This window comes from Vigna umbellata, chromosome 6 (assembly GCF_029865625.1).
Source record: "Vigna umbellata cultivar VRB3 chromosome 6, Vumbellata_1.0, whole genome shotgun sequence".
Classification (NCBI taxonomy): Eukaryota; Viridiplantae; Streptophyta; class Magnoliopsida; order Fabales; family Fabaceae; genus Vigna; species Vigna umbellata.
The window spans coordinates 9,465,707-9,476,970 of record NC_142170.1 but is presented as its reverse complement, the minus strand read 5'-3'; positions in this window follow the sequence as shown (position 1 = coordinate 9,476,970).

Sequence of the window (11,264 nt, the reverse complement as noted above, 5' to 3'; positions counted from 1 at the left end):
CTAGTTCTCACTTAGGTCCAAACTGTAACATCCCAATTATAGGAGTGACACTGTTTTATTTTTCCATAACATACATGTGGATAAAACTTTAGCCTCTATGGAAAATATTACATAATTCATTACAAACTAATTATTTTTCGAAAATAAAATATTAACATTACATGTCCCAATTTTATATCACATATCTCTCATCCTTTATGCATGATCAGAAGCAGCGACCAAATCATCTGTAATAAAACATGCTCCCGTATAACATCACACATTATACGATCATCGCATTCACATGCACAAACAAGCAAGGGTGAGCTAACAAAAACAAACAACATACATATCACAAACATTTATATATATATATAATATATATATATATATATATATATATATCACACCATGCTGCATACACCACTATACAACATATACATCGCACTATGTTGCATACACAATTATACAACATATAAAACATATTCATGCTGCATACACCGCCATAAAACATATAAATCATGTCATGCTACATACACCGCTATACAAGATATAAAACAGATCCATGCTGCATACACCGCTATACAACATATAATACATATCCAAGCTACATACATCGCTATACAACATACAAAACATATCCATGTTGCATACACTGCTATACAATAAAACACATTCAGACCAATGCTCAACATCACTCCTATAACTCTATATAAGAGCTTATCAGGTATGTTACACATCTCACCAATGTGTAGTGATTGCTTCTCACCACTCGTCTAGTGAGCTTATCAGTGTAATTACCCACCATTCAAAGAGCTTATCAGGGCAACTCCCATCGCTCATCTAGGGAGCTTATCAGAACCGACAACCACAACGCTACTGTCCACCACTCATACAACGAGACCATTCCAAGCCAACATGCATATCACATTTTCTATACCAAAATCATATTATATTCACGGTGCACTCACATAGCACAATTCAACCATGTTCAAGATGCATATAACAACATCACAACACCAAAACATACATATCATAGTTCCTCATATCTCATAACAGTTTCAGACTATACATCAAAACAACATATCCATACACCGTAGTCTCAGAATATACACCATATTCACCTATATCAAATGCATCAACAACAAGAACCATGCCTCACAGAAAACATTCTGGACTTTCCAAAACATCTAAATTTATCAATCATCATCACATATACCATAATTCATCACATACATCAAGGATTTATGTCCCAACTCCACAAATTATCATTTCTAGAGTCCAAATCACAAACGACTATCATTTTCATCAGATTCATCTTCAGATTTACTCCTAACATCATACACAGATTCTATCCATGGCATACCAACAGTCTAGGCTTATCTAAATCCTAAAACATAAAAAATCAGAGTCACTAACCTCATACATCTGAAATCCTCCGGTTAAATAGTACATACATACTCAATTTAACATATTCACCGAACATCCATTCAATATTCTCGTTCATAATCACAGAATCAACAATACCATAATCATAACATACTCACAATATCATCAAACATGAATTATACTGAAACCAATACGTAACAGAATCAAAATCACATTTTAAAACCGTCAATAAACTTGCATATTTCATCACAGGACCATATTCATAAAAACCAACGTTTTCAAGGATCAAAAACACGTAGAAACGAAAAGACTCAAGGTTAGCTCCCTTACAATTTTATCCTTAGCTTGTTTGCCAACAGTCGTTCCACGGACCCAAACTCTTCCTTCGCACAAAGCTCAGCTCAACCCCTCTCCTCCAAGTGTTTTGGGTTTTCTAACCCTTCTTAGGACCTGAGGGGCGCCTTATATAGGCTCAGGCTCACCAAAAACGTATTCAGAACTTGAGTCACTCGCCCAACCAACAATAAAATTCGCCCAGCGAGCTCTTTCACTCGCCCAGCGAGTTGTTTTACTCGCCCAGCGAGCCAAACAGTGTCCCAACATCATCCGAGGACATTCTAGAAGGAATCTTGACTTTTCGGAAAAAAAAATTCACTCGCCCAACGAGCGCCACTCGCCCAGCGAGTGGTTCTGTTCGCCAAGCGAGTAGAGAATTCTGACACAACTTTGACAGCTCGGTTGAACCCTTTCCCGAAGTCCAAAATATGCGTATGAGTACTCGAATCGAAGCTCTTCGAGTCTACTTTTCATTGTAACAAGAATCAACTCAATATATTAACTGTACAAAAAGTTATAATTAAAATAGTGAACCATGTCAACATTTGACAACATTTTATTTTATTTATAACTTGAACTTTTGTACCACTTGCTAAATTTTGAGTTTCTTAGTCTTATTATGATCCAATACTTACTCTTACCCTTGAATTTCAAGGGTCTTACACAAACCAGTGAAATAAGACAAGTGATTAATTCGTCAAACAACAAGCACAAATTAAATCATAAACCGATTGAATGAAAAGATAGATGAATATCCAAGAAGAAAAAATATAGAGAATTAGAATTGATTACATTCAACCTTAACACAAGAAAGTTCAACTACTCATAGAATATTGTAATGCAAATGCAACAACATATAGTCATAAGATTTAGAGTGAAAGCAACTTTTGAGCCTCTAATATTGTATTCCTACTCCACTACTATATATTTAATCCTCCACTTAATGCCTAAAATGAGGATATAAGGTATGTATTTATAAATTGTTCAAGGAAATGCCCTACTCTAGCTTTGGTGTTTCAACCGTAGACATTTGATTCAAGATCTTTCTAAACCGCCTTTCTTAGGACTTAAGTCACACATTTTAGGCTTGAGTTATAAAAGTTACATTTCAAATCTTTCCCAATACGAGTACTTGAGGTTTCCTCTTCACGAGGGTTTCCTTAAAATCCTATTCAAAGTTTTATATACATATAATTAATGTCTTTTTTATTAAATAGTATCAGTTTAATTTTTACATGCTAAAAATACAAAGAATATTCAATAATAAGAATAATAATATTATAATGTAATATAAAAATGATAATGTAATTTTTATAGATAATTTTTTGTAAGAGAAAAAACATTACATATAGACTTATTTATTTAATGTATGGAATGACTCGTATTTTTTTGTTTGTTATACTCGTCTAATTACTATATAACAGACTCGTTTAATATGTATTTTTAGATTAGTCTAATATTTTTTGTTGTAGTCATCTAATTTATGTATGAAGAACTTGTCTAATGTATAATAATATATTCGTTTAATTTATTTCCTATAGTGTGTATAACTAAATTCGTCTAATCAATGTATGTCTAATGTATATTTCAATACTCATTTAATGAAAATATTTATACATTAGAGATATGTTTGAAGACAATTAATTTGTTAGTTTTTATCTTTTATTTTGATTTTAATAAAGTTATAAATTGTTACATTTTGAAATTGAAAATAATAAAAATTAAATTAAAAGAATATAAAACAAAAATTATAATATTAAAAGTTATGATTTTTTTTATCTCAAATATATATTTTAAACATTTGAAATAAATTATTAGACACAGTATTTCAATTTATTCTATTAAAAATATAATTACCTAAAACCTTATAGAGAGTTATCTGTACATAGGATTAATACTAAATTTTTATTAAATAATATCAATAAAATAAATATGACTAAAAAAAGATAAATTAATAATGTCAAATAAATAAAAAACCAAAATATTTATCAACAAATTAAATATAGATATTAATATAATTTTTCTAATATATTTTATAATATATCTTTCTTTTTTATATTATAATAGATTCATGTTGAAGAACCAAGTGATTAACAATTATTTTAACTTCAAATAATTTTATGCATATGTATTATTCAAAAAATTATATACAGACTGTAAAAAATGAACTACAAAGAATTGTATTGCTAACTATTATTTAAAAAGCCAAAAATATATTACTTCATTATGTTTAACGAAATCAATGACATATTCTATTTTGGGAAAGACAAACATAACTTATTAGATTTGATAGAAAGGTGGTTCAATTTTTTTTAGAATAGATAATGATATTTTGACAACATTTTAACATCATTTACGTGTCATTATGTGATTTGTCCAAAATTACTCTACAATCAATAACAATAATCATAAAAATCAACATGGACCAATCATAAAATGACATGTAAATAATGTTAAGATGTTATAAAAAAATGTTGTCAAAGTATCATTATCCATGTAAAATAAACAACTTTGAACTTTGATTCTTGCCTTAAGTTTGAAACCATTCTTAACTTTAGAAGAAATAGATTTTGATACGTGGTAACCCATTTTATTTACTTTCCTCTCTATTTTTACAATTTTCATAAAAAAAAATCCTTTTTAAGGTCTTTCATTTTAACTCAGTCTTCTTTCACTGTTTGGTAAGTTGATCCTTTTAGTTGTTGTTTTTTTTATCTATTTAAATAAAATTAGGTACTTTTTTTATAAAAAAAAGTTTTAATCCTCATTTTTTAACAAATGTTTAAGCTTAGTTAGTTAGGAAAATTTATTTTTTCCATTAGTTTAAGTATTGAATGAAGTTTGGTTATTTTTTGTTATATTATTTTTAGAAGTTGGTTATTCAAATATTCTCAAGTTGTTCTTTAGAATTCAAGTATATTTTTAGTTTAGAAAAGTTATTTTTAATGATTTTTTTAAATTATATTAAATATTTTTATTTGAAAGGATAGTTGCATGGTTTCATATATATATATATATATATATATATATATATATATATATATATATATATATATATATATATATATATATATGATTGGAGAGGATTGTGAGGGTACCAAGAGAAAATGTAAGGAGTGGCGATATGAAAACTGGCCTTATAGCGAATAGCCTAAAATAGAAAAGGTTGAAAATAAAAACAGCGTGTAACTATTAAACCAATCGGATTGGGTCTATAGCCCATTAGAAAAAGTGGTTTAAAAATAAAATGGGTAGTGTAGGTGGAAAAAACATGTTGGGCTACTCGACCCATAAAATAGAGAAGCTATAAGTAAAAAGAAATGAAATAACCACTCCCTGCACCTCTCCATACCTAATTTGCCCTTCTATAAAACGGATGTCAACATCCGTTTCACCTTCAACGGATGTTGACATCCGTTAACGGATGTGCCACGTCCGTTTAATAAATTTTTAAAAAGTATTTTATTTATTATTTAAATAATAATATATACATTAAATTAATAATAATTATTTTATTAAATAAAATAAAATTAATTTATAAATAATTAAATAATAATTTCTAAAAAATTAAATAACATTTATATATTAATTTAAAATATAAAAATTAAAAAAAAAAAAAAGACAACGGATGTTGCCACATCCGTTAACGGATGTGGCACATCCGTTTTAATATATTTATAACAAATTTTTTAATTATTATTTAAATAATAATACATAAATTAAATTTAATAATTATTATTTTATTAAATAAAATAAAATTAATTTATAAATAATTAAGTAATAATTTTAAAATAATTAAATAATATTTATACATTAATTTAAAATAAAAAAATTAAAAAAAAAACTAAAAACCAAAAAAAAATGCAACGGATGTGGCACATCCGTTTTAATATATTTATAACAAATTTTTTAATTATTATTTAAATAATAATGCATAAATTAAAATTAATAATAATTATTTTATTAAATAAAATAAAATTAATTTATAAATAATTAAGTAATAATTTAAAAAAAATTAAATAATATTTATATATTAATTTAAAATACAATAAATTAAAAAAAAAAATTAAAAAAAAAAAACTTAACGGATGTGGCACATCCGTTGAAGAATTTTTTCTTCAACGGATGTTGACATCCGTTGAAGAAAAGAGGTGGAGGTGTAGGATATTTTAAAATATAAAGGATAGTTTTGGAATTTTAGAAAAATATGATGGTACAGGGAGCAAAGTGGGGTGGTGTAGGGAGCAACACCCAAATGAAATAGCCTTGAAGCAAGGTGTAAAAAGAAAATATGAATAGTGTAGATATAAAAAACAAATTGAATTGGACTGCTCACAAGGTGTAAAAACTTCACAAGGATTTGGTTCTTTTTCTTTTGTTCTCTAATTTGTTTTTTTCTAGTTTCATTTTATTTTTCATCACTCATTCTTCATTCATATTTTTAAAATAGAATTTTCTAATTGTCCAATTTTTCGTTTTTTCTAATTTTTAATCTAAAATTAATTATATTTTTTTATAAAAAATATTTTGTTATATCTTGAAAATCTTTTATTCACTTATTTTTATTTACTATTTTTTTTAAAAAAAAGTAAAATAAATTTTATTCACTTAAACGAAATTAGGTGTTGTTAATCGTGTTTGTGAATTTGAGTAGATTAATATATTTGCATAAATTGTGATATATTTAATATATATTCTTTTTATATAACATGGATTTTGATTTGAGTTAACTAAATTTGAACACGAATTTTAACTATAAATGAATTTGTTTAAGTATTTTGAATTTGTTGGATTTATTAAAAATGTTGGAATAGAATTTTGGTAAGTTTTTCTTGTTAGGATTGAAAATTTACTTCACAATTATTTTTTGTTTATTGATATTTTCACTAAATCGAAATCTTTTAAGCGAAGACATTAATAAACCAAATATCTCATTTTTAGAAGATTTTCACTCACACAGTAGTATCTTTTTTTATAGATTATATGTATGAATCAATTATAATATGCTAACTTGTTTATAATAAGATTAGCAACAAAGATAAACATAGACTAACTAAAAATAAGGCTAGCTAATTTATAATAATATTTATGTTAACTAACAATAAAAATAAGATTGATACTTATTAAAAATAAGATTAATAATATCTCATTTATAATAAGATTTATTTTAACTGAAAATAAAGATAAGGTTATTATCACCCTTAAAGACAGGGAATGAATATCATTCATGTCCACTTGAGGACAAGAAAAATAAAAAACATTAAGGCTTTTATTAAGAAGTTGTTGTGTTGAATTAATGTTTAGAAACTTAATTGAGTTAAGAAGCAACTTGTCACAGATCAAGTGATAATAAATTTCAATATTTTTTGTTCTCTCACAAAAGACACGACTTGCAATAATATAAATAACATATTTAATCTAAGGTGAGCTTAGGAGAACACAAAAGTCGTGAAGCAAATATGTGAGCTAATGAATCTAATAAGTGACATTAGCAAGAGCACAATACCAACGAATTTCGCAATAGTGTGACTTGTTTCTTAAATTTGAAAATAACTAAGTTAACCTTCTTGTGAGACTTGAACCGTAAAAAGAGCACAAGATAAAACTTTAGGATCCATCTACTTCTTGCTAGTACTAAGAGTACTAGTGTAACAAAGACATCCAAAGAAGAATAACATCATATAATTTAGAATATAATTCTTGACATAAGGACATATTTTGAGAAAATGTGTAAGAACAAGGTTTATTAAGTTAACAACATAATGTAAAATATAAAACAAAAAATAAGAAAGTTTGAGTCACAATTAATAAATGTCAATTTTTTTCTTTTAACAATGTCATTATGTTAAGGATTTCAATATATGTGGTTTGATGTATAATATTAATAGATTGAAAGAAATGATCCATGATAAATTAATGTCATTATATGATTGAATAATTTTTTCTTTTTAATTTTGTATCAAATTTTCTTTCAATAAAATTAACAAATCCTTGTAAAATATATTATGTTTTAGATTTAAAAGACATTGGAAAAATCCAAACAAATCTATTATGATTATCAATAACAGTAAGAAAATATTTATGTTCATGAATAGATATATTCAAGCAAAGACCCTAAATATTAACATATATTAAGATAAGAGGAGAAAGAGATTAAGAAGGAGAAAATCGATTTCTTTTGTTTAACCTTGTGACAAACATTATAAACAATATCTCTGACAAAATTTAAAATGGGATAATTTTATTTCATGACAAACATTCTTTCAATATATTAATGTCAAATATTTAGTGTCATATATAAATGACAACTTTATTACAATAATTGACATAATGGGAGAGATTCATGACAAGATAGTCATTATTGGGAATGCTAGAGATTGACTTGAATTTGTACATATCAACTTCAACACTAACGGTAACAAATATTCTTTTGGGGTGTTGCTCCCTCCACCACCACCTTATACTTCCTCCACCTCCCCACATTATTTTAAATACAATTATATCCTTTAGTTAAAAAGATTTTTACTTTTACCCTATTTTAAATTATTTGAAACCATAATTTTACTTTCCTAGCACTCATCCACGGAACTCTCTTCCCCTTTCCCCATTTTCGTTTCACCTCCCCACCTCCCGCACTTCCATTCCTTTTTCTTCCCAGTTTTTTTTTTTGGTTTGAAAGCTTCCATTGCCGCCGTGGTGTGAAGGAGCGTTGCCGCCATGGTGTGGAGGAACATCGAGGAGCGTCTAGAGCATCAACCAGCGTGAGGAAGTATACATCAACCCTAATAAAACAAACTCTAAAATAAAAAAAGTAACCTTTAAACGGAGGTGACATCTTCAACGGATGTCAACATTCATTTAAGGTAAAACGGATGTCGACATCCGTTTTTCCTTAAACGAATGTTGACATCCGTTGAAGGATGTCACCTCCGTTTAAAGGATGTCACCTCCGTTTATTCGAGTACGAGGAAGCACGACATGCACTACACCACTCCACACACTACACCACGAGAGCGATACTGCACCAAGAGATGGACGAGAGCGATACTGCACCACGAGAGGGAGACTGCTTGATAATTCTTTCCACCACCACTAACCTTTGCAACTTGTAGTATCTCACAACGAAAGAAAGAGAGGAAGAAATATAATGTTAAAATGAAAGAAAAGTATTTTACTCATGTACAGGACTAGAATAAGTTATTAGTGAAATAGGTTCTGAATAGATAAAATTAAAAAAATAATAACCCTAAAAATAAAATTTTATTGAAGGACAAAATAGTAAAGGAGAGGTAGAGGAAGAAAGATGTGGTGGTGAAGGGAGCAACACCCGTTCTTTTGGCGGAGATGTCCAACATCAAACACTTCTTAGTCATTACCAACAATTGATAATGTATGAAAGTAGTTAATTTAGAAATATATATCAAATTGAATTTAAATTTAGTTAAATATAACATATAGATCAAAACAACAAACTTTGAAATGTTAATAGTACTAGAATATTTAGCAATCAATTGTTCTCTTTTAGGTAAGTTAATAATGATAGCTAAAATTTGTCTATATTCACTACCTAAGTTAAGAGAATATGCTATATGGTCAATAGTCCCAAGTGAAGAAGTTTAGTGTTGTAATTAACATCATTGTTTAAGAACAAAGAACGTGTAAAGTACTTCTTAAAATAGAATCAATACCAAGTTGATTAATATGAACATTTGTGCAGAGGAAGAAAATTGTGTAGTTAAGAAGATAAACAAAAGATATTAGTGGATTCTCATGTTGATGTACATATAATATGGACTCTAGGGATTGAGTGATTTATCTAGGATCGAAGAATTAATGATAAGTATCCAATTTACTTGATTTAATGTATTTTTTCACAATTAAAATACATGAATTCAGGGTACTATTGAATAAATCAGATCTTTTAGGTTAGAAATACAAAATGTATATAGAATTAGGAAAGTATATATACAATTCTTCTTAAATATTTCTTTTTGTTAAATAAATTTATGTATTTATTTATGCTTAATAAATGTTTGAGATTAATAGATTTTACACGATTAAATTTGAAAATATATATAAATATATAAGTATCATTATTTTATTTTTATTGTTTACTGGTGTTTGTTATGTAAATGTAGTAAGATTGGACTCACTTTATGAATATATAATATATGTTTACATAAATTTAGTTAAGGAGTTGATGATAAAAGAATATAACTTTATATACAAATTTAAGATTATATTTTGGGATGAATATGAATATTTTTGCATGGTAAGTTTATATATTTTATTTTGAAAAATTTTAAGGATGGTAAATGTTTTATCGAATAAACACCAGTTTATACATGTAGCTGATAATAAGAATGTTTCATTAATCCTTATAAAATAGTTTTCAATTTGCATCTTTTCAAAACTTGAAATACCTAATTTTGCTTCTTAATATTATTTTAACTTTAAATACCACTTATGATAGAATTTTGAAAGGTTATAAAGGTCTTAATTACCGATACATATATTATATACATAAGAAAGTCTCATCACAAGTTTTGTTACAATGTCAAATCATGTTAAAAAGTCAACACTAATCTTTCAAATATTAAAGTTGCAACTTTCAAAATACAATGTTCTGGATTCGATGCTTAATCAGTTATTATTAAATAAATTGATTTTTCAAATAATTCTCTGTCCAAACATGAAGAAAATATTTTTCCCTTCAATTATGGCCGCTATCTTCGGAAGAGCATGGCCTGCTTCCGGCACGTTAACCTTTAATACAGATTAATTTTGATGAGTTAAGCTTAAAAAATAAATTTCATTGATATTACACAATAATTAATTTCTTAATTTCTTTAAAATATCTTCCTCCTAAAATAAAAGGCATATTGTAATTATAATGATATAACATACATTAACTGCAGTTACAATTTTCTTTTAATATCATTCAACCTAATTAAAAGTAACTGCAATCTATTTACATTTAAGAAGAAAAAAAGACATCCCTTTATAAATAAAAGAGAAATAGTAGATTATTGTCAGTTGAGATTTTTTAGGGTATTCAATATGGTATAGTGTTCTGTAGAATTTTATAAAAGCTATAATTTTGATAAACAATTAAAAATAAAAAATAATTTAATGATAACATTTGGTTTAATATGATTTTATATTTATGAAAGTTATGCTATTTTTATATTGGACAGTTCTTTTATACTCAGATGTGAAATGTATATTAAAAATTATTAGATGTCAAAATATCATAATTTCTATTTACAATAATTTACTTACTTTCAAAAACATATAAAAAAATATATCTTAAATTTATATTTATTTTACACTTTAATTATATTTATATCTATATATAAAAGTAAATTTTTTTTCCACATTTATTTTTAATTTTATTTTCTTAATAATTTTTTAAGTTAAAAAATATTTTATCAATTTTAGTTGTGATTTTTTGAATTTATTTAATTTTGACAATTTTTTTAAATTTATCCATTTTCTAAATATAAAACTACTTACAAAAATAAATAAAAAGTATTTATGATAAAATTATAAAAATATTT